The 25,824-nt window shown below is 40.7% G+C and overlaps 1 protein-coding gene and 1 pseudogene across 1 annotated transcript in view; one reads left to right on the forward strand and one right to left on the reverse strand.

Moving 5' to 3' along the window:
• Positions 1-25,824, reverse strand: part of GRIP1 (glutamate receptor interacting protein 1) — a 666,005-nt gene that overhangs the window by 415,482 nt on the left and 224,699 nt on the right. The window lies entirely within an intron of this gene.
• Positions 735-25,824, forward strand: part of LOC118998830 (E3 ubiquitin-protein ligase makorin-1-like) — a 43,820-nt pseudogene continuing 18,730 nt past the window's right edge.

Raw genomic sequence — 25,824 nt, forward strand, 5'->3', positions numbered from 1 at the left:
ACCTGTGCTCATTAAATATTGTTACATTGTTTGCCCTCCTGATTAGGGCTGTCAGCTTTTATAGACTGAACTTGAGAGCTGTGATATTTATAACAACATTCCATTTTTATTTTGCCGCGGTAAACACACTTAGCATGCAATCTACCCTCTTGACAGATTTTTAAATTTACAATACAATATTGTTAACTATAGGCACAATATTATACAGTGCATCCTCTCAATGTATTTATCTTACATAACTGAAACTTGTCAGTGGAAATGCAAACTGCTCCTGCCCTTATGGAAACCAGTATGGAGATTCCTCAGAAAGTAAAAAACAAACCATATGATGCAGCAATTCTGTGCCTGTATCCAAAAAGGGTGATCTCAGAGAGATACTAGCACCCTCGTGTTCATTGCAGCACTGGTCACAACAGCCACGGTGAGGAAACTATCTAAATGCCCTTAAATATGTGAATGGAAACAGAAAATGTCATATATACATACAATGAAATATTGTTCAGCCCCCCAAAAACAGACAGTAGTTGAATTTCTTACTTTCTTGTTTGCAATATGGAATCTGAAACTTGATCGAGACTTTTTTTTGTATGATTGATTGGTCTAGCTTACATTTTAAATAACTTTTTACACATAATTTTGTACTATTGTGCACCGTCCTTTGGAAAATAATTGATTCATGACTTATGCGGGTCTTCTAAACACTGGTATGTTTCATTATTCCATATCGAAACGTCATGTTCACCATCACCGCCAATTTCCTCAGAACAGTCAGTAAGTATCGGGGAGCTGTCAAGCACAGGATGGTGAGTACAAATGTCCCAGACTTCAAATTTCAACTTTAAACCTTGAATTTTATCTTTGGCAGCAACTACTACCTGTTGTTATCTTTGAAGGGATAGGTTCATTTCATTCATTTTCAAGAAAATATCTGCCAAATGCCCAAGTTTGATTAACCATAGTTTATCCCATGAGAAAAGTAGCCAGTTTCGTTCCCAATTCAATCGCACGACTGCTTTTTCCTGAGACTGCACACCGCTTCTGTGTGCCATGGGACCGATCTAAGGGTACTTTCAAAACAAACAAGCAAGCAACACGTAACCAAAGACACTGAAACAGAGAACAGGCGGACAGGGACCAGAAGGGAGAGGGGAGGGAATTTCAGGGGAAAAGGGGAAGGATTCACAGGAACAAGTATAAAGGACACATGGAGAACAACTAAGGGGGGTGGAAGTGGGAGGGGGGAGCACTTGTGGGGGGGTGAGCTGGGATAGGAGTAAAAGACAGAAAACTGTACTTGAACACTTAAATAAATATTTTTTTAAAAAGAGTACTTTCCTATTTCATAATATAGATCATTAATACTATGTGTAATATCTCATTAAGAACACTCTTAAATGAAACCTAATTTTTGGTTTTAATTGCAAGTGGATGGCGGTGAAGAATATAATAGCTACGTGTATTTATGTTTGCCATTATCTTGGTGCTAAATCTCCAAAGGGTAACAGGGTAACAGCAAACAATATGGACCCCCGGGGTCCGTGAACTACACTTTGAGAACCCTGTGACATGGAACCACTTCTGGGTGAAAAGACGTGAGTACTTTGGTTTTCTGTTATTTGCTCCAAGTTCTTAAAAAAGGTTTCTCAAAAACCTTAGTGCACTTTAAAGCCTTAATAATTCCAGATGTATAAATGCTAACAGCGTGTTACTGCACTGAATACTGCAGGCAACTGTAGTGCAATGGCAAGTATTAATGTCTTTTAGATATATTTAGTTTAGAAAGAATAAGATTTTTACTTAAATTTTTGTCTATGATTTTTCTAAATGAATTGGCAGAGGAAGACCTTTGTTTGGCCACCCACCTCAGTCGCCAGGCTTGCCGCCACTAGTATTTTGTTGTTGTTTCGGTTTTCTGTAGATAATCTCCAAACGGTTACATATGTATGAAAACCTTGTTCACTCGGTGATTTTAAAGCTAAAACCACAAATGCAATCCTTTCAGCTAATAAACTCAGCTAGCGAAAATTTGTATAAGATTTAAAAATCAACCAGAAAAATATATAACATTAAATGGTAGTTATATTGAATTGTGATAAGAAACATCAATATTTGAAAACAGTAAGGAACCAGTTTTTTAAATCTTACTTTCGGTAATAATTATGCTAGATTATTCTTAGCTTACCTGCCTCACAGAGATAATATGGTTAAAAAATGTGAATTAAACCATTTACACTCAACAATTAATAAATATTTATTCAGTAACTATTTTATGACAGAAATTAGGCTGAGGGTTGCAACATATTTAGTAGAGAAAGCTTTAAAATAATACACATTGCTATATTAAATCTATTTTTCATAATGCCAGTACAAAGTAATTTCTGAGATTTTCTTTAACAATGTCAAGCTAAAGTGATAATTTATAACATTCACTTAATTCAATCCTATTCTAGCATTTATAGTAAAATTATAAACTTAGTGGAGAAAAGTAGTTTAATGTGAACTTTTGCTTGATACTGTTTTTAAAATTTATCATAAGATAATGAGTACTACAAAAATGTTGCTAAAAATTTTGTATCTCAACAAAATGATACAAAGTTATAAGGGGATAAAGGTCAATGATAACTTTTTTCCTTTACGGGTGCCATGAGTACTCAATTCAGAACCACTATGGCATAAATAATTGTGTTTCTTCCCCAACTTTCTGCTTTCTTACACAATAAATAAAGAATATTTCTTTAGATTCTGTTTGCTAATTTCTGACTTCAGTTGAAAAAACGTGAAACAAATGTCAGCCTACAGAAATAAAAACATTAACCTTGTCAGTACAACTTAGTCAAAGTTATGTTTTAGTTTTTAGTTGTGCTTAGTAGTCTCCCTAGGCAAATTAAGTCAATAATAATTAGACATCTCAGTCTTCAGACTCGTTCTTCTGGGTTTTGGTAAAAGAAAATAAACCACTGGGATCATGGGCAACACACCTCTTCTGAAGCAGAGTCATGTGCCCCTTTACGAGGGGCGCCTGTTGTAAGAAACGTGTCACTAGGTGATATTGCCGTCCTGTGAACGTCGTGGGAAGCACTTACACAGACCAGAGGACTCAGCCTGCTGCACACAGCTCCAGGGGGCAGCCTGCCCGTCCTAGGGGACAAACCTGCACAGCGTGTTACTGCACTGAATACTGCAGGCAACTGTAGTGCAATGGCAAGTATTTGTGTATCTGAACATTGGAAAGTTACAGTAGAAACGTGGTATAAAAGATTTTTTAAATGGCACACATTTTAATGGCTCATCTTTTGTTAAAAAAGACTTTAAAGTCCTAGCTGGTGTGGCTCAGTGGACTGAGCACAGGCTGCAAATCAAAGGGTCGCCCAGTTCAATTCCCAGTCAGGGAATTTCTGGGTTGCGGGCCAGGTCCCCAGTAGGGGCCACTCGAGAGGCAGCCACACATTGATGTTTCTCTCCCTCTCTTTCTCCTTCCCTTCTCCTCTCTCTAAAAATGAATACATACGATCTTTTTAAAAGATTTAAAAATAGAGCACTATTTTAATATGAATGGAACTGGCAGGACTGGAAGTTGCTGGGGGTGAGTCACTGAGTGAGTGAGTGGTGGGTGACTGTGAAGACCGAGGATATTACTATACACTACTGTATATACATACCACACATGTAGGCTACACTAAATTTATAAAAAATGTTTTCTTTCAATGACAAATTAACCTTAGCTGACTATAAGTCTTTACAAACTTTTTGTTTTTAACCCTTTTGACCCTTTTGTAATAGTACTTTAAATTAAAATAAATACAGCTGTATAAAAATATTTTCTTTCTTTATACCCTTAGTCTATAAGCTTTTTTCTGTTATAGATTATTTTCTACTTTTAAAAATTATTTTGTTAAAAATGAAGACACAAACACACTCCTCAGCCTAGGCCTGCCCAGGGTCAGGGTCATCTGTCCTGCCATCTTCTCCCTGCTTATCTCCTCCCACCCGCAGGCCTTCACGGGCGACCAGGCCCAGGGAGCTGCCATCCCCCATGGTAACAGTGCCTTCGGCCAGAATGCCTCCTCGAGGCCCCCTGAGGCTCATTTTGAGGAGGTGACACACTTTTCAGAAACAAGCTCAAGGTGGTTTGCTTGGTTCATTTCCTTTTTTTCATTGAAGATTTGCTTGGAAACAGATAATGAACAGTCCTCACCATTAATGAAAACCTTTTTGGTTTTGGATTACCATTAATATATCATGTATTTTTATTTTAATAGTTCATTTTGTTATATTTCCCATTACTGTTCACCTCCCTTATGCCCTCTTCTACTGCCGCCCAACTCCCTCCCCACAATCCCCAACTGCCAGCGTCCATAACTGTGTATGCTAATGTGCATCTGTGGGCCGGACACTTCTTTTGTATGACACAGGAAATATCCAGACTGCTTAGAACTGGCTATACTTTAATAAGCCTCACACTTTTACTATGACGTGTACTTCCATGCAGTATGGAGTGCATGGAAGACAAAAGCTCTGTCTGATGTAAATAAAGTTAAGTTTTCTTCTTAAAATGGAAAAAGAAAAAAGAGAAAAGAAAAACAAAATGTTTAAAAGAGCTTGATGAAGTCTGCAAAAGTTCTGCTAACCCCCTCACTGTGAATTTTCTGAAGGTGTTTTTCTTCACCTGCAGTTTCCTGTTCTCTTGCCTAAGGCGTTCCGGGTCCAGTTCCAACAGCTGCTCCTTAGTCATTTCCTCAGGAACCCTGGAGCTCTTCCCTGTCATCCCCATCCATGCCCAGGTGGACGCCATCTCAACCACAGCCTTGCTGATCTGTAGCCTCTTAGCAAATCCTTTGAAGTCATGGGGAGCTTCTTGTGTGTTCTCTTCCAGATGCCATCCATGCACTTACTCCTTGGTGACATCACCCCAAGCCAAGCCTGTCTCTGGATGCAGTCATAGGTGTTATGTGTGCCCCTTTCAGAGTTGCATCAGTGTCTTGCTCAGATGCAGTAAGTCTAGGCAAAGGTCCTCCTCAGGCAGTTGGCCTTAAAAGCCGCTGCAACTCCTTGATCCATTGGTTAAATCAAAGAGGTGGTGTTTGGAGGGGGAAACACCACTTTGATATTGGAACAAAGATGATCCATGAAAGAAGCGTGTCTGGGAGCATTATCAACAATAAGCAAAATCTTGAAAGGTATGTTATTCCCTTAACATAGCAACTCAGGAGCGCATCTTAAAAGAGGAGCTGGGTCACTCATGACTTCTTATTGCCCCTGATGTACACTGGCAGAGTGTGCTCACTGATATGCTTGAAGGCCCCGTGGTTCTCACTGTGCCAGGTCACAAGGGGTTTCAATTTGTAGCCTGCAACATGGTTCCCAATTAAGACTGTTTTCCTGCTTATAAGAGCCTTGAAACCTGGCATTAATTAGCCTCCTTATGAATAAAAGCCGTTTCAGGTATCCACTTCCAGAACAGAGATGCTTTATCCATTACTTAATATTTGCTTTGGCAAGTAGTTTTCCTCCACAACCAGCTTATCTAGAGTTTCCAAAAATTCTTCTGCCTTCACAGCAGCACTCAGAAACTGACTACTCACGTTCACATTATGTAATGAATAGTGATTCTTGAACCGTTTCAGCCGCCCAGAGCCAGCAGTGAACTCAGCATCATGATCAGGCCCAGCTTTTTCTTCCAACATCGCACACAAGCAATTTGCTTTGGTTGTGAGCGTCCTGGTGCTGAGAGCATGCGTTTCTGCGTCAGGTCTGTAAATCTGGGTCATTAGGAGTTTCTCCACGTCTGACAAAGGCTCTTCTCAAATTTTTGTTAGTCTTGTCCCTTCCGTAAAGCAGACATTTTCACAGCTTCCATCATTTTATTCTTGTTCTTCAAGAAGGCAGCTATGATGGAATGGGACGTGCCTAACTGGCGTGCAATAACCATCACCGATTTTCCAACTTCACAAGCCTCGGTCGCTTTTAATTTCATTTCCAGGTCAGTCTCTCAATGAGGCCTCTTGTTGGCAACATTAAGAGTGGAGTGGTTTTTTTAGGCTGAGTGGCCATAAAGAAGCAAATGAGATTAATCAAGAGATGCAGTAAATATGAGATGTCTGAGGCTACTGCTGATGTAACACAGCATACCAGTTTACAGAAAACTTTTTGTATATAAGTAGGTAGAGTACACTCTGTATATATAGTAAGTACATAAACCAGTAACAGAGTCATTTACTTTCATTACCAAGTATTACATGCTGCACCTAATAGTATGTGCTACACTTGCATTTATGCAGCATAGTAGGTTTCTTTATTCCAGCATGACCACAAACACGAGAGTAATGTGTTGTGCTAAGATGTTACAATGGCTACGACCTCACTGAGCAATAGGAATTTTTCATCTTATGAGACATCATTGTACTTGTGGTCCGTCATTGACTGAAATGTCACTACGTGACACATGAGTGTAGTCTTGTCGAAGCAGGTGGCTTCTCATGGAAAGGAATGGGACAGTGTACAAGATCTAGACACCCAATGGAATGAGGGGGACTTCTGTGTCCATCTCATCAAGCAATAAAAAATGGAGGCTTGGCTGCACTCAGTTTGTGACCGAGGTTGCACTCCAGGTTGTGAGCTCACATCCTTGGCCAACCACATTCACCCCAGGAAGAAAACCAAATGATGAGCATTTCCTACATTGTATCAGAGACAGAACAGGGGCTGAGTGATGGCGCCACGGTTGTCTTTTTTTGTGTGTATGTGTGTGAACAGCATCCAAATAAATGTGCCTCCTTTTCTTTTCAAATACTTGGTATTCGAAAAGCATCCTGCTGTTGAAACATGTAGGTATGCTGGGAAGAAATTAACTAGACTGACTGTAAGTGACTGAACAAATCCCAGAAGCCATACTGCAATATACACAGAAGCAGAATGCCTGGTAGAAGGTTGGCTTCATCATTCTGCTTTCTTGTTTTCACCTGTAATTCTTCCTGGCTAACAAAACCGTACAGTTTCTCAGCATACCTGTGAAAGGCTCTGAAAGTCAGTATGCCATGCCATTTATAAAGTCCAAGCTGGTGATGCAAATCTAGGTCTCTGGCCAAAAACAGACCTGGTTACTGGTTTCTGCAGAGCCTGCTAACTCACCGCATGACCTTGGGCCAATGACTTGCCTGCTCTAGGATAGTTTCCTCAACTGTAAAATTGCACAAGATGATAGCTTATGTGTTTGGCACTTCTAAAACTCTACAACTAAGTGATTAAAAGTCCACGGGCATAGAAACAACTTGAACATCCAAATTTCCTAGGAAATTAAGCTAGTGTGGCAAAGAATTTTTTTTACAGTTATGTGCTATTTGGTGCATGCTGGTAATGTCTCTCAGGTTGTTGCCTTTGTATTTGTTTGGGGAGATTAAAATTCCTTGAGCATGGAGATCTCAACATTTCTATATGGTCAATTACCCAATAATGTCTAGTCAAGTGCTTTGCACATTACCATTTTCATGATAAAAATGATTGGTGATCACTTAAACCTTCTATTGCTAAAGTATTGGTTTACAAAAAAATTATACCTCCATTAAGACTCATTGTTTTCCTTCATCAGTATTTACTACATACTATGGCACCTAACAACCACATGTACCTATCTTTACAAAGTAGGATTTTGTACTTTAAAAAAACTGGAGAATTTAATAGAAGCAAGACTGGAAATGAAGCATTTCCTCGGTAAACTGCACCTGTAATTCCAGGGAATCATTTCTTTGTACAAATGCCTTCCTAGACCTGAGAACAGTGGCCCTAACTTAAAACACTTGTGACGTACTGGTTCCAAGGAAATATTTCTGAAAGAATTTCGAGCAGACAGCACAAGCCTCCCTCCCTCCCCAGCCCCAAACACCAATGCACATCCATGTGTTTTCACTGCCATGAGTGAACTATATTTCTTATTAGTCGGACAATGTTTAGAAAAGGAAATGTAATGCCAGGCACAACTCTGAAACAGGGAGCTGATGGTTCCCAAGTGTAACCAGTTCTAGTTCTGCGAACAGCGCTGGCCTTCCCGGGAGAGTGCATGGAAATGGGCTCCAGCTGGCACAGAGCCTAACGTTTCACTCTTCGTACAAGTCTGGCAAAATTTCAGATGTTAATGCCATTAGCAATGGTTTCCCTAAGCAACCATGGCAGAGGTGCCCTGAGTATGCCAGGAGTCTCTAAAAGGTGGGTGGAACAACATCCTCAAACACTAAGAGGTTCAAGCATATGGCATTTTAACCATCAACTGAAAAATCTGAACTACCTACACACACAGGGGGTGAGTAAAGAAGCAAGAGTTACTGGTTGAAAGGCACTTTTGGAGAAGTTGTTTGGAGTTGCTAAAGGTGATGCTACACAAAGAAAAGAAAGATGAATGCAGACACAGCGCATGCTGTTGAAGCTCCGGCTCAGGTGAGACCCCTGCACCGGGACTGCCTCCCGGGACTGCCTCTGGTGACTAGACATTCCTTGAATGGCACTGGGCAGTTTTACTTTCTGATCTGACACAGCTCAAAGGACTTCACAGGGCTTTGGCGCTGCATGCGGCCTCGGAGGTCTTGACATCCAAACACCACCTTCTCTCCATCAGGCTAAATCCCTCTGCAAAATCTGGACAAGAGGTTGTTCTGTTTCTCCCATTTGTCCAAGGATGTCAGAGTTCAATAACTGGGTTCTGTGTACAGGAAGCACAGAGGGGCCCATTATTCAAGGATAACTGGTACCATGAAAAGGCGACAGACTGAAAGCAAAACCACTTTAAAACAGAAGTTAATTTCACAGTAGAGAGCAGAAATAAGAAGGCTGGAAAAGTGAACCCCCCAAAATCAAGTATTAACTTTTATTATTTTTAGAGAGGGAATAATTTTTTAAAATTACACCAGAAATTTATACATTAGAAAAAAATTGTGTGATAGCAAAAATGAACTTTATACTGGACTCCATATTGGACTTTCATAGCCCAATCTAAAAAAAAAAGGTTTCATTTTTGTAAACATTTTCAAAGATTTTATTAACTTTCCCAAAGACCTTCCTTAATCTCTTGATACACAAATCAGTCATTTTAGAAATGCCTGTATTACCACCAGTCTTGTCTGTTTTTCATCTTCAATTTTTAACTAGTCCAACTGCACCTTTAGATTTGAGACATTTGTCCACATCTCCTTATCAATCTCATGAAACTCTTAATCTTTGGCAACACTTTAAATTTATACTATTCTTCATGGTCAGGAAGAGTAATCAGACATCTATATTTAGGGTATCTCTTAAAAAGGAAGAGACACTGATTGAAAAGAATGAAAAACCAAGGTAGATAATAAATACATGGAATGTAAGGACCCATTTTAAAGAACACATCTTTCTCAATTACTACCACTGAGACAGGTCAGGGACTGCCCTCCTTCATTCCCTACTTTCTCATCTATAAAATGGGCATAATGACAGCATCGCCGGCTGCTTGTGAGGATCACTGCAAGTAAGCAGCACACGCTACATGTCAGCTGCTACCCTCCTGCTGCTAACGATGTAATGAAATGACAGGGATGCCCTCTGGGTGACGAATAACAAAGCTTCTTTTTTTCATCTTATATTAACAATCTTATATTTAAGATTGTTAAAAAGCATCTTCTGTCTGTGGAATAAATTTTTTTCATTAAGATGAAGGTGCTAAATCATCAAATAATAGTCAGAGTCTTTATTATCCCAAAGTACTTCTAAAGAATTAGGCAAATTGAACTAAAAAGTTCGTAAAATGTTATTTTTATGATCATTGAATCTAAGCCCTCCAGTATGTTATCACCAGTGCTACCCGAGGTACAGATTTAAATGATCATCTAGCAAAATCTCTGCCTTACAAATATCAGATGAAACTAAAGTCTCTAAACAGAAAAAAATACAGCGACATATTAAGTTCTACCCAATAAAAAATAGCTTAAAACAGAAAGAAATGATTTTCCTCCAAAGCTCAAAATTTGAAATAACATTAATCTGAATAAACATTGGGGTGAGAGCTTCCAGTCAAGAGAGCAGCATTGGTAAACACAGTCTGTCTCCTCGCACAACCACATCAAAATTATAACTAAAATACTGAAACACCATCCCTCAAAACCATCAGAAATTGAGTTTAAAGGAAGGATGAAAATTTGGGAGAGATCTCTCAGGAGCAAGGAGTCTCCAAGCCCACACCAGGCCCTCCAGCCCAGGGCTTCAGTGCCAGGAAGATAATAAGTTCCCACAACTACTAGCTGCAAAACCCAGTGGTGAAATAGTCGGTGGAAGAAACTTCTGGAATCCCAGCCATTTCCTCATAAAGAACCCACACACGACTTGATCAGTCTCATTCCCTTTGAGCTCCAGCACCAGGATAGCAGCTTGAATGGCACCAGTGGCACACAGGGGGCAACTGAAGACTCTACCTTCAGGGCAAGAGCTGGGGGACAGCTTTCTCCCAGACAGAAAGGCAGACAAAGGCCATTGTCCTGTTAATGAACCCTCCCTCCATAGAGCCAGCAGGTAGGTGCCATATCTGAGACTCCATCAACCTGGTTAACACTGTTTTCTCACCCTGGAGATCCTCCGAGGCTCTGTTTCACTCAACTGAGGGACCCACTCAAACTGTTAACAGTGGCTTTTCCATATAAATGGCTGGTCTTGGCTCATGATTAACAACTTCCTAAATCCTATCAAACAAGCAACAGCCAGTTTCAGTGAGCCCCTAGCCCCACATACAACTTGCTAAGGGTACCCAGATCTGGCACTAGCAACAACCAGCCTAGATTCACAGCTTAGCTTCCCCTGGGAATCTCTAAGCCCCATGCAAGTAGCAGCCATCTCAGATTGCTTTACAGCTCACTCAGGATGGCCTCGGGCAGAACATAGGTGGGGGCTGACCTTGGCTTGCACCAGCTGGGAAACCTCAGAGCCTATGCACCCAGTGGACAGCTACAGACCACACTGGAGCAGCACCACCCTGCCCCTGCACAGCTGATCCTCCACAGATGGCGGAAGTCAGTGGTCAATGGTCACAGCCAGTTTTTGCAGCTGAACAGCCTGGGTAAATCACTCCCATTGATCTGCCAACTACAACCAAGATTCAACTACAAGAGGAGGGTGTACTTCGCCCACACAAAGGGCAAACCTCGAGTACCCACCTTGGATGATAGGGTAGGCTGTGCCACAGGACCCGATAGGACATCTACTACATTAGGCCACATTACCAAAACAGGAAGTCAAGGCAGCTCTACCTAATACATAGAAACAAACACAGGGAGGCTGCCAAAATGAGCAGGCAAATAAACATGGCCCAAATGAAAAAACAGATCAAAACTCCAGAGAAAGAACTAAACAAAAGAAAGGTAAGCAATCTATCAGAAGCAGAGTTCAAAACACTGGTTATAGAGATGCTCAAGGAACTTAGTAAGAACTTCAACAGCATAAAAAGGATCCAGTCAGAAACAAAGGCTACACTAATTGAAATAAAGAATAATTCACAGGGAAACAACAGTAGAGTGGATGAAGCTAAAAATTAAATCAATGATTTGGAACATAAGGAAGCAAAAAATAACCATACAGAACCAGAAGAACAAAAAAGAATCCAAAAAAACAAGGATAGTGTAAACAGCCTCTGGGACAACTCCAAGCATTCCAACATTTGCATCATAGAGGTGATAAAAGGAAAAGAGAAAGAGCAAGAAATTAAAAATCTATTTTAAAAAATAATGAAAAAATACCTTCCCTAATTTGATGAAGGAAATAGTCATGCAAGTCTAGGAAGCATAGAGAGTCCCAGACAAGATGGATGTGCAAAAAGGCTCACTCCAAGACACATCATAGTTAAAACCCCAAAGGTTAAAGATAAAGAGAGACTTTTAAATGCAGCAAGAGAAAAGCAGTTAGTTAACTACAGGGGAGTTCCATAAGACTATCAGCTGGTTTCTCAAAAGGAATTTTGCAAGTAGGGATTGGCAAGACGTATTCAAAGTCATGAAAAGCAGGGACCACCTACAGCCAAGACTGACTACCCAGTAATTCTATTGTTTAGAATTGCAGGGCAGGGAAAATGTTTCCCCAGCAAGAAAAAAGAAAAAAATAAAGGAGTTCATCATCACTAAACCATCAGTATATGAAATGTTAAAAGGACTTATTTAAGAAAAGAAAGATCAAAACTATGAACAATAAAATGGCAATGCATACATATCTATCAACAATTGAATCTAAAAAACATACTAACCAAACAAGAAGAACAGAGACAGAATCATGGATACACAGAGTGGATGGTTGACAGATGGGGGGGGGGGGGTGGTGTGGGGAAATGAGTGAAGAGGTGAGGAAATTAAGAAGTTCAAATGGGTAGTTACAAAATAGTCATGGGGATGTAAAGTATAGGAAATGGAGTAGCCAAAGAACTTATACACATGACCCCGCCATGGACATGAACAATGGTGGGGGGAATGCCTGAGGGAGTGGGGGGTGCTGGGCAGAGGGGAGTAAAGGGAGAAAATTTGGGACAATTATAATAGCATAATAAATGAAATATAATAAAGCAATTAAAATTGGGGTGAAGGTGGGAAGAATTCTCACGCTCTGAATATATCATTAGCTTAACTCTTCAAATATAGCTTAATGTATTTCAAAATATTCACTAGGTACACTCAGTGTTTTTTTTTAATGTATAAAGGAGACTATGGGAATATGGGTAGAGGGAAATCAATATATAAACAATACACATCCTGAGTATATTTTATATTTTCCAACATGATGACAAGCTTGTTTAAAGCCATACTTATCTATCTCTCTTCCCTGAGGTAAGTTTTTGGATGTAGAGGGAAAAATCCAAATTCATTTTATCACACTATCTGTCATTACACAGTAATATTACCCAAACTTTGTAGCTCAAAACAACATCCACTTATCTCAGTTTCTGTGGGTCAGGAGTCTCACCAGTTCTTAGGTGGGTCTTCTGCTCGGGGTCTCACAAGGCTGCTATCAACGTGCCTTAGTTCTCATCTGAAACTCAACTGCGGAAGGATGCGCTGTCACACTTACTCAGGTGTTTTGAATTAAGTTTCTTGCAATTGCTGGCTGTCAGCTGGAGACGGCCCTCAGTCTACAGAGGCGGCCTGTGGTCCCTTGGTACACAGTGCTCCTCGATGTGCCTTCTTGTCAAAACCAGCAGTGAGGGAGGGAGCGAGAGGAGAGGGAGACGGGGAAGGGGAGGGCAGAGAGGGAGACCAACATGGCAGGTACTACAATCTTATGTAACATAAACACATAATTACATACATGTAATCACTATATCCCATCACTTTGTCATGTTCTATTGGTTGGAAGCGTGTCACAGGCCCTGTCCACACTCAAGTGGAAGGGATTTCACAAGGGCAAGAGGACCAGGAGCAGGGGACATGGAGGCCACCTCAAGAATTTGTCTGCTACAATCCTTTATTTTATAGTTGCCAGATTTATTTTTAGTGAAAGAAAAGAATGGCAACGCTGATTTTTAAACCGAAAAAGTCTCCATCCCACTCCCCACCTCCAATCCAGTGAGTACTGGTTCTTTGGATGTATTACTAAACGATTGTGAGGACTAGATAAACATTTGCCTATGATTCAAACTTAAAAATAGATTTCTTTTCATAAAAATAGATTTTGCTAAATAAGCCTCATGCACAATAAGTGTGTCTGGTTCTGGTTTTCTCCGTGGTTGCTTACTGGCTGCGGGTTGCTGAGAAGAAAGTATGGTGCTATGTTTTGATGCGTCTTTCCCTGGGAAACACCTCAGCCGGTACCAGGAAACAGGGACATCTGTCACACATTATGCCTCAGGATACAGAATGGACCAAATACTAGTCCCAAGATGACATGCTTTCCAGCACTGGGGTGAGACAATTATTTCACCTTAGCTTAACAACCATGCATCACCACTCCTTCTATAGGCTAAAATAAATCCAAACCAGTCCTTGTGAATTTTAGATGACATGATCACAATTACGGATAATGCCATATGTGACAGTACAAGGTTAAAGACAGTGCCAGAGGCTATACTAAAGAGAACTAATAGACAGACCTGATACTTGCAGTTTTGACATTGAGCTCACCCTTCAAAACGTAAGGTCCCACCATCCATTTTCTAATGTAGTGATGTGCAGTACTTAAATGATCTGATTTGGAGATTACTGGCATTATCCATAATCAATACCTCCCAGCCCCATAGCTTTTACATTTTTCAAAACACACTCATAACTCTTACCTCAGTTTGGGTAAGTAAAAATGGAATCAAGCATGATTTACCCCTACAGCTTTTTCATCTGACTTTTATTATACGTAATGTTTTCTCTCTCTTTTGCAATGAAAATTATATTATGGCCTTTTCTTCAGAGCACCGCTCCAACTTATCCGTCAGGTGAGAAAGCCTTCTGAGAGAGCCTTCTGCCCTGGGCTGGCACATCCGCCCCCTCCACACGCCCTCTGCAGGAAACATCTGTTATTGCGTCTCAATTCAGAAACTTTGGTTGTTTTCAAGCCTGTTTTCTACTTCATTGGCTAGATGGAAACCTCATGAAGGGGAGGAACTTTATATGTTTCTATTTTTCTTTGGGGTTGCCCCGCCCCTGTCATGCCTCATAAAAATGCTCTTGCTCATAGAAACATTAGAATGGGTATCAGTGATCTGACATTTGGCTGCTGATTGAAGGATCTTCACCATTTCTGAGTGTTTCCCCTACTTTTCCTGCGCTCCTGTGGTAGGCTGAAAAAAACAACTGCCTTCTTTTACCACTGATTACTAGCACGCATCTTACAAAGCCATTTGAAGAACTTTATTCATTCTCTAAAGCGATACAGCCCAGTGTATTTTTCTGAAGCATGACTTTGAAACTTTAAAAAATCACAGAATTCGTTTTTCAAAATCTTACATGGAATTCTCAACATATGTAAGATATCAAAGCAATTTTGCTCTGATGGAAGGTGAGGGGGAGTGGCCAGTGGGAGTGGGAGCAGAACTAGCCTGCCTTCCCATCTGCCCTCCACCCCCAGCCCAGGACCCCGTTTTGGCGGTCTCAGGAAGCAAAGGAAACTCCCTCTCCAAGGCAGTAACTTCTGAATCGCATTCCCACCAACTACAGTCCCTGGGAGGTGGCCACAGAGCCAGGTTCAGATGTGCCTGGGAAGCTGCTGTTCTTTCCTCCAAGGTGACACTTGGCCATGTTTCTCTATGAATGATAATTAGTTCATGCTGATTTAGTCACATTAGCATTATGTTAATGCTATTGATATTTTCAAGGACTGTGAGATATCTTACATTAGCAGTTTCTCTCAAGAATGAGGAGAGAAAGAATGAGTTGACTTGGTCACCCCAAGTTTAAAGGAAAGACTCGTCAAGCTCCTTTCAAAATGTCACATGCTAACCCAACTGGGTTCCCTGGAGACATTTCAAAATTATAATGGCTAAGAACAATGCTCTGTGTTGTATGTCCTCACAAACAACACCTCAAAAGAAGTATTTCACCCTCCACTTACAGTTTTTAAAACTGAGACTAGGAAATAGCCACACTGGCCTCTTGTACCCACGTCAGTCTGTCTCCAAGACATACGCTCTTTCCAGAACTCAGTCTGTGGAGACACGTATTGCCTTTGGGAAGGAGCTGAGTTTCCTCTTTTCTTGACAAGTTACTTAACCTTTTGCAGCCTCAGTTCCCACCTATCACGTAGGCCACAGTGAAAACTAAATGAGTTAACACATATATGGTGCTTGGCAAAGTCTCTGGAATACAGTAAGATGTCCAGTACATAGTTTTCACCATTATTATGATTTATTAATAAATTTGAATTTGAAGTTAGACTTTCCTTAATCATTCTGCACTGCTCCTTGGTTTACCGGAGTTATAAACGGGGAAATTTTAGCTTCTGTCAAAGATCAGGATGACTTGTGAATTGAAACAAGCTATCTCAGAGTCTCTCTTTGTGTACACTTAAGACCTGTACCTTCCCACCAAATTAGTTTCATGCTTAGGAAATATCAAGAGGTTGTTGAGTTCATCTTCAAGCAGTGGCCTGGTCCCCACTGAATTAATCTGCATTGGTTCGAAATACCTCCAGAGACAGAGATTTTATAGTTTCCTGTGGTAATTGATTCAAATGTCACACTTGGATAGACCTAGAGCCAGGAGCTCAGAGGTTAGTGTTTCATTTCAGGCACGAGGTCTGGAAAACATGAGACGTAATCTACGATCTTCCTGTAGAGACCCGGACTATTTTACAAAGGGACTTTTTGAACTTCGGCGGACATCCTTCCTTCTAAATCAACATTTAATCCATTCACCCTCCTGTTCTTCCTTGGAACTAATGAATATCTCAATTTACAAACTGCATTGTTTATGGAAGAAAATAATTCTCCTCTAGAACTGCAGAACTTGGGGAGGAGTGATTTACTGCAAACTGAGCCCACTTAACAGAACAAATCTGGGGTGAGGAAAGCACAGGGAGTGCTTAACTTGTTGTAGTGAGGTATTAGGAAAATCTCTAGACAGAAAATAAGGAGAAACAGATTTCACATCAGGCATCTTCATTTACTGATTATCTGGCTTTAGGCAAACCCGTACACAGGGTATGATGACAACTACCCCATTTATTGCATTGCACAGGCATGTTGTGACAATCTAGTGAGGCCATGTTAAGTAAAGTGCATCAGTGAGTGATGCAGTTGGCTAAAACAGTGAGTGACAGGTGGCTCCCCCAGGGAAGATCTCTGCTGACACCAAATGTAAAGTCTGACCTACAATCCTCATGGCATGACTCAGGCACCCCAACTTCTGAGCTCCTTCTACCCCTGCAGGACAGGGACTGCTTTGAGATCTGTTCCTCCTGGTGGTTGAGTGAGTGCCTGTGATGCAGAGACGCAGAGATGGAACCTACCTGCCCAAGTCAGAAACAGAATGTGACTGTAGATTTCCCAATTCCATGAAGCCAGTTTTCTCCTTAAAACTGAGGTCCACTGCTGCAAGGTGCCACCAACTTTCCCCACTGCTGCCACACTGCTGGAACTAAGGGAGATGCTTGAGTCGGTCTAGAATCCGGCAAAAGCTATCTATTTGACAGGGTTCCTGGCAATGGCTTGAGGCAGGGTGTGCACCCCAAGGCAGGCCATCTGGAATATTCAACCCTTATCACCCTCTTTATTCTGGCACAGGAGTGAAGCTTCTTTTGCTTTCCTTTAGAAGCGCCACCATATTGTTATTCTGGGCCCCAAGCGAGACCCGCAACACCCCCATTTTTTTCTGTAGGGACCTAAGGTGTCCTCATCACTCAGAGATTCTGCCATCTGGTCTCCCTTTGTCCAGGGGAAATGGGCCATCCTCTTAGGCCACTGGGACCTGGCTTCTTCCATCTCCTCTCTTCTCCTTCTGCTCCCTCCTCACCCTTCTCGCCTAGTTCATGCACGACCTGCAGACCGGAACCCCCCACCCCACCTCACAGCAGACCCTTATGACCAGCTTTAAACTGAGAATTGTTATGATGATGCTTGTCATCATTACTATTGCAATTTAAAAATCATCCTGAAGTTGGACACTCTTTCTGGCTGAGTAAAACAAGTCACAACATTATTTTTCTGTCTCCTATTATTTTTAAAAAAAGGGTAAGCTGAAGAATTAAGAGTAGAGAGAAAAGCCTTAGTAAATAATAACAAACAACATTTTAAATGATGTCTCATTTCACCCTCCATACAAACCAATGATTTGGGTGTCACTCTTATTAGCTCCACTTAACAAATGATTATTCTGAGGCTTTGAGATGTTATATTACCCCATGTTACACAGTTAATAAACAGCAAAACCCAGATGCAAATCTTTATACTGCACTGCCTGTGAAATAATTAAGCAAGAACCTTTTTATCCTCACAGACAGTTTAGTATATGCATGAGAAAACAGTGACTCTGAATTAATACAGACACAAGATAAAGCAAGATAAGGGTTTAAAATCCCAAATCAAAACATCTTCCTTAGGATCAAGGAAAAACTAAGGTTTAGTTAAATAGCAATTAGTAATAGTCAAATTAGCAGCCGGTATGTTAGCATTTCTATTACCTTAAATTTACATTAAAGTGTTCACCTTAAATACACATTAAAATATTTGTAGTCTGTGGATGATTTATGTCATTTCAGGAAAGCACACAATTGGCTGGGCTGTGTGTATGTGTAAAATGAGCTCTTTTCTATAAGCTTGCTGCTGTTATTTGTAAGGAATGAAGGCTCTAATGACATAACAAGTATGATAGGATTATTTTATCATCCTGATGTATATGAGATCTCTGCACCCATCTAAGGTATAATGAATGACAACACCACACAAAACTCAACATTTCTAAATACTTGGACAAGAGCTCAGGCTTGGAAGCCCCAGGATCCCATCCCCACCCAGAAGATGCCTGCCTCCCCCGCGGCTCCTCCGGTCCAGACTTGCTGGGCCTTTATCCACAGCCCTTTTATATAAGCCTGCTACCAGTTCATGAAAGCTTTCAGGCAGTGACAAAGTGGCAATTACATCAGCATGCTCTTCAATACAGCCTTTAAAATAGGCCATAGCTCTTGGAGTGGAAATGTCCTCGGAAGGATCCCCACAACCACCCTCCCCAGAATTGATTTCACTAAATTTAGAAAGAAAATACAGCAAGTATAAGTTTTTTTCTGCCCATGAATCTCTATTTGTAAACACATATGTCTTTTAACTTGTAAACATGAACTAATGAGAACCCCTTCACTGGTAGGGTAAGAGACTGGCATTGATAAAAATGCCTCCATTAATAACATGGATTAACAGTCAGCAGGAGGACTTAGGGTCCTCCTTCCCTTGTGTTCACATTTACAGACTTGAAATAAGCAATATCATTAATAGGACGCATTTGCAGGCTGGCAGCAGATTGCCCACCAATAGTCTGAGTGATGATTGGTTCGTTTGAAGAGGAGGATGCTTATTGCTCACAGTTGGGAAACTTGACCATCAAAGCAGCACATAAGCAGCACACAGCTCTTTCAAAAAAAGAAAGGGTACACTCGTGTTGTTTTGTTCTTCAAAGCCCATCTTTCCAATGGGGGTTTCAGAGGAGAAAAATGCATGCTTTTATCCAAATGATAATTGCTGTCACACAATCGCGTAGGAAGTCATTTCCACTGTGCCCTGAATCATCAGAATCTGTCACTTCCACTTATTTCCCTAGACTTACATCTCTCATGGCTTTTCTCTCTCCAACAGTTAGTAATGCCTTTTTTCTCTCATTCAAATTAATTTAACACATATTTACTGAGTCCCTACTACTGAGCATACCAGGCCAGCGGTAAGTAAAAGATTGTTCTAGTCTTCAAAATCTCACTCAAGAATAAGGGAAAGAGAGATTTAGAGAGGAGGTGTAAGTTGTGGAAAACATACAGAGAAAGAATAGAGAATCAAGTGATTGATCCGACTTGGATGAGTCAAGGAAGGCATCCCTCACACACCGGGAAGGAGACGTGTGAGCCAATCACTGATGTGCACTTTGGTACACCTTCCGAAAAGAAGAGCATCCCTGCAGGAACAGGCACCAATGCCCAGAGACCTACTGTGATTAGCTCAGTGTGCTAAGGGTGCAGACAAAGTGAAACGAGGATGGAGATGTTGGCAAAGGCAGAGTAATGGGAGTGCATATCAAGGAGTTAATATTTGATGTTGCAAGCAATGCACAACCAACCACAAACCAACTTCAGTTTTAGAAAAATCACTCATGTTGCAGTATGCAGAGTGGACTGAAAAGGGTATTAAAGAAGACAGTTTAAAACATATTACAATAGTCCAGGCATAAGGGGGTGAGGGTGTGAACCAAGGCAGTCATGGAGGGACAAAGGAGAAAGGTCAAATGTTTAAGGCTTAGAGGTGGAATAAAGACGCAAGCATCAGGGATAAAAATCCAGTCTTAAGCTTGGGTTCTTTGAGAAGGGGGATGTAGAATCCAGCAGCAAGACAATCTGGGGGCAATGAGTTCATTCTTTCCAGAACAGCAACAGATGAGGTCTAAGAAATATTCTTCATTCATTAATCTATTACCAGGTACCATTTATCCTTCCATGTTCTTTTAGAGTACTAATTCTAAAATTTTTTTAAAAGCAATTCAAGTGTTTCACGATAAGAAAGCTTAGTGGGCAGCGGGTACAATCGTTAACAGAGAAAGACAGATGAGGTTGGAACACCAGGGTTACACTAATGAGACAGGACTCTGGGAGCCGGCAGCAAACGCAGGCGATGCAACACTCTGATCGGGCAGGAATCCTGCCGGAAGCAGAGGTGTGACACACTCACTCATGCATGGGGACAAATCAACTTAGACATAATAAAGCCAAGGGATTTGATTGGAACTGTTTGGGATCAGTGACTGGGTTAAACTAACAGGAAAGGAAAGCACAAGGACAGAACATCCCCCGAGAAGGCGGCACGTCCCGTGGTTGGAATTGATAAAAATAGGTGAGTGAGTCAGATAATTCTTTCTGCTCTGGTAATGGCAGTGATTGGGCAAGTGAGAAAACGGGAGAGGTTAAAAAAAGAAAAGCTCACTGAATAAGGAAGAAAGACAGAAGAGGCACGAGGACAACAGGATTGCCAGAGTAAAACACTGGGGTCATCGATAAAGGCAGCTTCCTATGGATACAGGCCAAGTTTAAACTTAGCAGTGCATAACACATCTTAAAGGGCAAGTCAGAGTGGGGACAGAAGGATTAGCTGCCCGGTCACAAACACTACAAGAACTCTAGCGAAGACTCGCACATTTTGTAGCAAACAGCAGTGAAGTCAAGTCACCGGGTGCTGGAAGCACAATAATGAAACTATTGCTATGAAAGCAAATTAGACTAACTTAAATTTAATTCCCAATATGAGTTGTCATATGTGTGGTCAAATATAAACGGAACAGAGTAAAATGAAAAAACAATTACTGAACAGAAAGAACACTTCCATTCACTGTTGGTAAATAATGGACAGGTAGAATGATTTAGTAGGCCAAATTGCTGAATCAGGGATTCTAGAATCCCCAGTGACCCTATTAGAGACCACTGTGGGAAAGTAACAGATACAGGCCCAAACTGCTCTCTCCTATGTTATCTGCTGATGAGGTCAAGCTAATAGGTACAATTCTAGAGATAAGAATTTCGAAAGGATTTAATTCTGCAAGTCAATTGCATGTAATATTCATCTGTGAGTTTATTTTAAATATACATTTGCATACACATGCTAATGCCTCAGTCTATGCATATATGTATGAGACTATATGAAGATTTACGGTCATATGAGAAACATTTGAAAAATTTAACTCAATCAACTCAGTCTCAGCAGCTGTGCAGCATGAGAAACAACAGGAGGATATATCTGCACAGGGACAAGCTAGGGCTTCAAAGGCCAAAAGAGACCAAAAAAACTCATGGCACAGTGGATTCCCAAAACAGCCTAAGTAGCAGTCTGCAAATGACAGCTTTCCTAGAAGACTGGGTATCCCACCTGGATAGACTGAGAGGAGGAGGACACAGAGTTCAGAGGGTCGACAGTTCATTTCACACTTACTCTGTGCAAGGTTCTCTGGCCAAGTGTTTTGTGTTCACAGAGAGCCAAGCGTTGGCCCCCGTACCAATCTCCTCTCTTATGTCAGTATTATCACCACTTAACATTTGACGACGTGTTCAGTACTCTAGCTAGCAAATATAATCCATAAGGCTGCAAATTCAGTACAACTGAATCCAGGACCAAAATGGGAAGCGAGTGTAGATACTGGTATTTACTGGATTTGGTCCCGCAATCCCATGTTGTAGTTTATGCACACGATTTCTCTCCCACTCAAGCCCACAAATGCCTCCAGCTGCAGCGACCCCAGCACAAGAACAAAGCAGCTCCTCCATGTGTAATTAAAAGGAAAAAAAATGGGAGTCTACTTGGGAGTTTAAAGTAATAATAGTAATAATAATAGGCTTCTGGTACAGATTGCCAACTAAAGCAAACTTGAGGGGCTTTTAATCTCCATGGCTAAGCAGTGAAGGTTATTTTAATCAAGGACCAATAAGGAGCTACGTGTTTGAGGTGGTGACTTTTAACCGCTAATGAAAATGGTGAAAACTCAACATTTTCCTAATGTTAATCTGTAGGGAAATGACTAGAAAACAATGTAAGAGGCAGCTGTAAAGGAGGAATATTTGTCCCAGACAAGAGCAGGGAAGGAACAAAATGATTAGACGATGGCAGGAAGGGCCGCACTGTTAATGAGGCGTGTGGGAAAATTTTCCTAGCTGATTGGCTGACATTTTTCTTGCCAGCGATGTTATTACTCACCTTGTAAAATGAAGTCATTTTACAACATTAGGGCACAGTATTAACTCTGCCATACCCGAGGCATTTCACACTACTGAAGAATCCCTTGTTGAAACTGAAACCTACTGAATTCCTACTATGTGCCAGACTTGACAGACAGGAGTCCCCAGACCTCTAACTGGTCACCTGGGCTGCCTGAGAGGCATCACAGGGTGGCAACTGTGTCAGCCTCTCCCTCGGGGGACCCGCGGTACTACAGTGAGATGTGCACACACAGGCCAGCTGAGTCCTCTCCACTTTAACTGGCTGGGCTTTCAACTACTTTTCCCCAATGGGCTAAAATATTTTAAAATCCTTTCAAAAGTTAAAAGAGTTGCCGGGTAAAATACAGGATGCCTATTTAAATTTGAACTCCATGTACCGATGAATATTTTTTAGTGTAAGCATATCCCGAACACTGCATGGGATATCCTTCGATGAAAACTAAGTTATTTCCTATTTTTCTGAAACTCAGGTTTAACAGAGCACCCCTGGCAAAACCTGGTAGAGCTGAGCTTTGCCAGAAAATCCATAGGGTGGGGTGGGAGGCAGGAGGAACTGAGACTGAGGACCTGAGTAACTGGAGTACAGGCGATGCTCCCCCCCTGGGTTCATTCCTTCTTTCTTTCCTCTTTCCTCTTTCTCTTGCCCCTTGCTAGGCCTTAATGGAACACCAAGAAATTTATGACCCCTCTTCTCAGTGAGCATGCTCCTAATAAAACAAAAACAGCAGTATAATAAAATAAGACATATGCGAGTGACACAGAGGAGGCTGGGGCAACCTCCTACAGAAAGAGAGAGCAAAATACGGATCCTTATATAATAAGCAAACAGCTTTCAAAATACTTCTAAACCACAAAGACACGACATGAAGCAGGTCATCATCTCATGGGGCTTTTTCTCCATTGGTCACATTCCTCCACACATAGGTCGAGGCTCACCCTTCAATTCTCTAAATTATTTTCTATAGGTACCAGCTCAGTGTTATGCCTCTGTACGTCTGGCTCAAATCTCAAGTCTCAACTGAGATTTTATGATGTATGTCCTTGAAGGTGACCACAGTTAAGGGACATAAAAAGCAACCAGCCCGGAGAACCCGAGGAGCCGCGCCCACAGCCCCAAGGAGCTGCTTCTGGGACACACGCTGGGGTAAACACCCTCCTTTCACCAGCGCCAGGCCCAGGGCTTCTGTTTCCCTGTCTGCAAGTCACATTTACAAAGACAAAAGTAGGCAAAAGCACTATAAATACACACACAGGTTCGAAATATAGATCTTATTTTTAAAGTATGTACAGGACAAAAGCTTTCTGTAATCTTCCTAGGCCTGATTATTTCCTTGCTGGCCTACCTGCCACTCCCAGCATGGAGAGTCATTTCACGTGCACTGATACTGTGCCCCTCATCAAGAAGAGGATTATTTAAAAACTATTTTTTCTTAAAATAAAAGCACAAGCCTATTTAAGAAAAAAACAATTTTAATGAACAAATGAATTACCCTCTCTCCAAACTCCCCCGAACATCTAGAACATTTGCTAATGGTGTACACCTACATATGTCCGATTAGTTTCATATACATATATACGAAACTAATATATATATATGAAACGAATAGGAAATTACTTATATAATCTTACATATGAGATTATATATGTAATCTTAAGCAGCTGAGATCTTATTATACATATAATCGTTTATATTAGATTTTATACATGCACATGATTTCACATTAAACATACGCCATGATGCGATTCATCACTGTCTATTGTGGCCAGAGACGTCTCTAGGGCAGGGCTGCCTGTGTTGGACCCCAGCCCCCTGCTCCCCACCGTGTGGCCATGGGTGCGCACCGTCTCCGTTTCCTCTGGATGTCGCTGAGTCATCAATGAGTTAGTAATGCGTATAGAGTGCCTGACACATTACGGACGCTCAATGATGTTAGCTATTAGTATTTCTATAACTGTGGTCATTATTTTGTACATCTTTTGGGGGTAAAGGGCTAGAAAAATCAGAACAAAGCAATAGGTAAAACTTCAGTAGGGCTGATAGAAATTTCTCTGATACTATCAGAAATGAAATTTTGTATAGATTTCCAATATTCGGCACATAAAGGGTATTTAGTTGATGCTGTTGAATGAATTGATCAATGAATTATTAAACAAGGGCTTTCAGTCTAGGGGCACAGGTCACATTTTTATTTGTTTTCATGTATAAGATGTCCCTCTGGAAACTGAAAAAATAAAATATAATAGAAAGTCATCAATTTCTTAGGTCCTTGAGATCAAGGAAAAGGTTCAGCCTATAGGACCACTTGATATAATAGGAAGAAGTTTGTTAAAGTTGTCAAAATATCACATAAATGTGTATTTGGGAAGAGATTTGTGTATCTGATTGAAAAGAGCTTCAAACTAGAATTATCCAGAAAGAAATCATGATAAAACCCTTAGAAAACACCAAATAAAAATGGAGAGAAAGAAAACGGCAAAAAAGCCTGGTTTGGGGGACAAAACTTCACTTCCTAAACCTAAAATGTAAGAAACTACTTCCTAAATGATGACAAAAAATTTAAGGACAAAAAAGATTCCATTTACAATAGCATCAAAAAGAATAAAATACTTAGAAATAAACTTAAGGAGACAAAAGACTTGTATACACTAAAAACTAAAAAACATTGCTGAAAGAAATTCAAGACCCAAATAAGTAGAAAGATGCCTACTTTCATGGATTAAAAGACTTAATACTGTTAAAATGTCTACCCAAAATAATCTTCAGATTTAATGTAATCCTTATCAAAATCCCAATGATGTTTTGTGCAAAAAATAGAAAAATCCATCCTAAAATTCATACGGAATCTCAAAAGATCCCAAATAGCCAAAACAATCTTGAAAAAAAGAACAAAGTAGAGGTTTCATATTTCCTGATTTCAAAACTTATTACCAAGCTACAGTAATCAAAACAGTGTGATACTGGCATAAAGACAGGCAAACAAACAAACCCCCCCAAAAACCAATGAAATAGAATAGAGAGCCCGGGGTGGGGTGAAGAGAAGAATCAGAATACAAAGAGCAGAAAAACAAACAAACATGCTCATGCATATATGATCACATATATGATCTTTGAACAAGGGTATGAAGACCATTCAATGGGGAAAGAACCATCTTTCCAACAAATGATGCTGGCAAATTCGGATATGCACATGTAAAAGAGTGAAGGTGGACCCTTACCTGATACCACATACAAAAATCAACTCAAGACGGATCAAAGACCTAAGCAAAATAAGGGCTAAAACTTTTTTAGAAAACATAGAGGAAAATATTTATGGCAATGAATTTGAGAATGATTTTTTTGAATGTGCCACCAAAAGCATAGGTAACAAAAACAAAAATTAGTAACTTGGCCTGTTTCAGAATTTAAAATTTCTGTGCAGGAAAGGACACAATCAACAAAGTGAAGAGAATTTACAAAGT

The sequence above is a fragment of the Sturnira hondurensis genome, unplaced genomic scaffold, assembly GCF_014824575.4.
Source record: "Sturnira hondurensis isolate 20B ecotype Veracruz unplaced genomic scaffold, ASM1482457v3 Scaffold0014384, whole genome shotgun sequence".
Lineage (NCBI taxonomy): Eukaryota > Metazoa > Chordata > Mammalia > Chiroptera > Phyllostomidae > Sturnira > Sturnira hondurensis.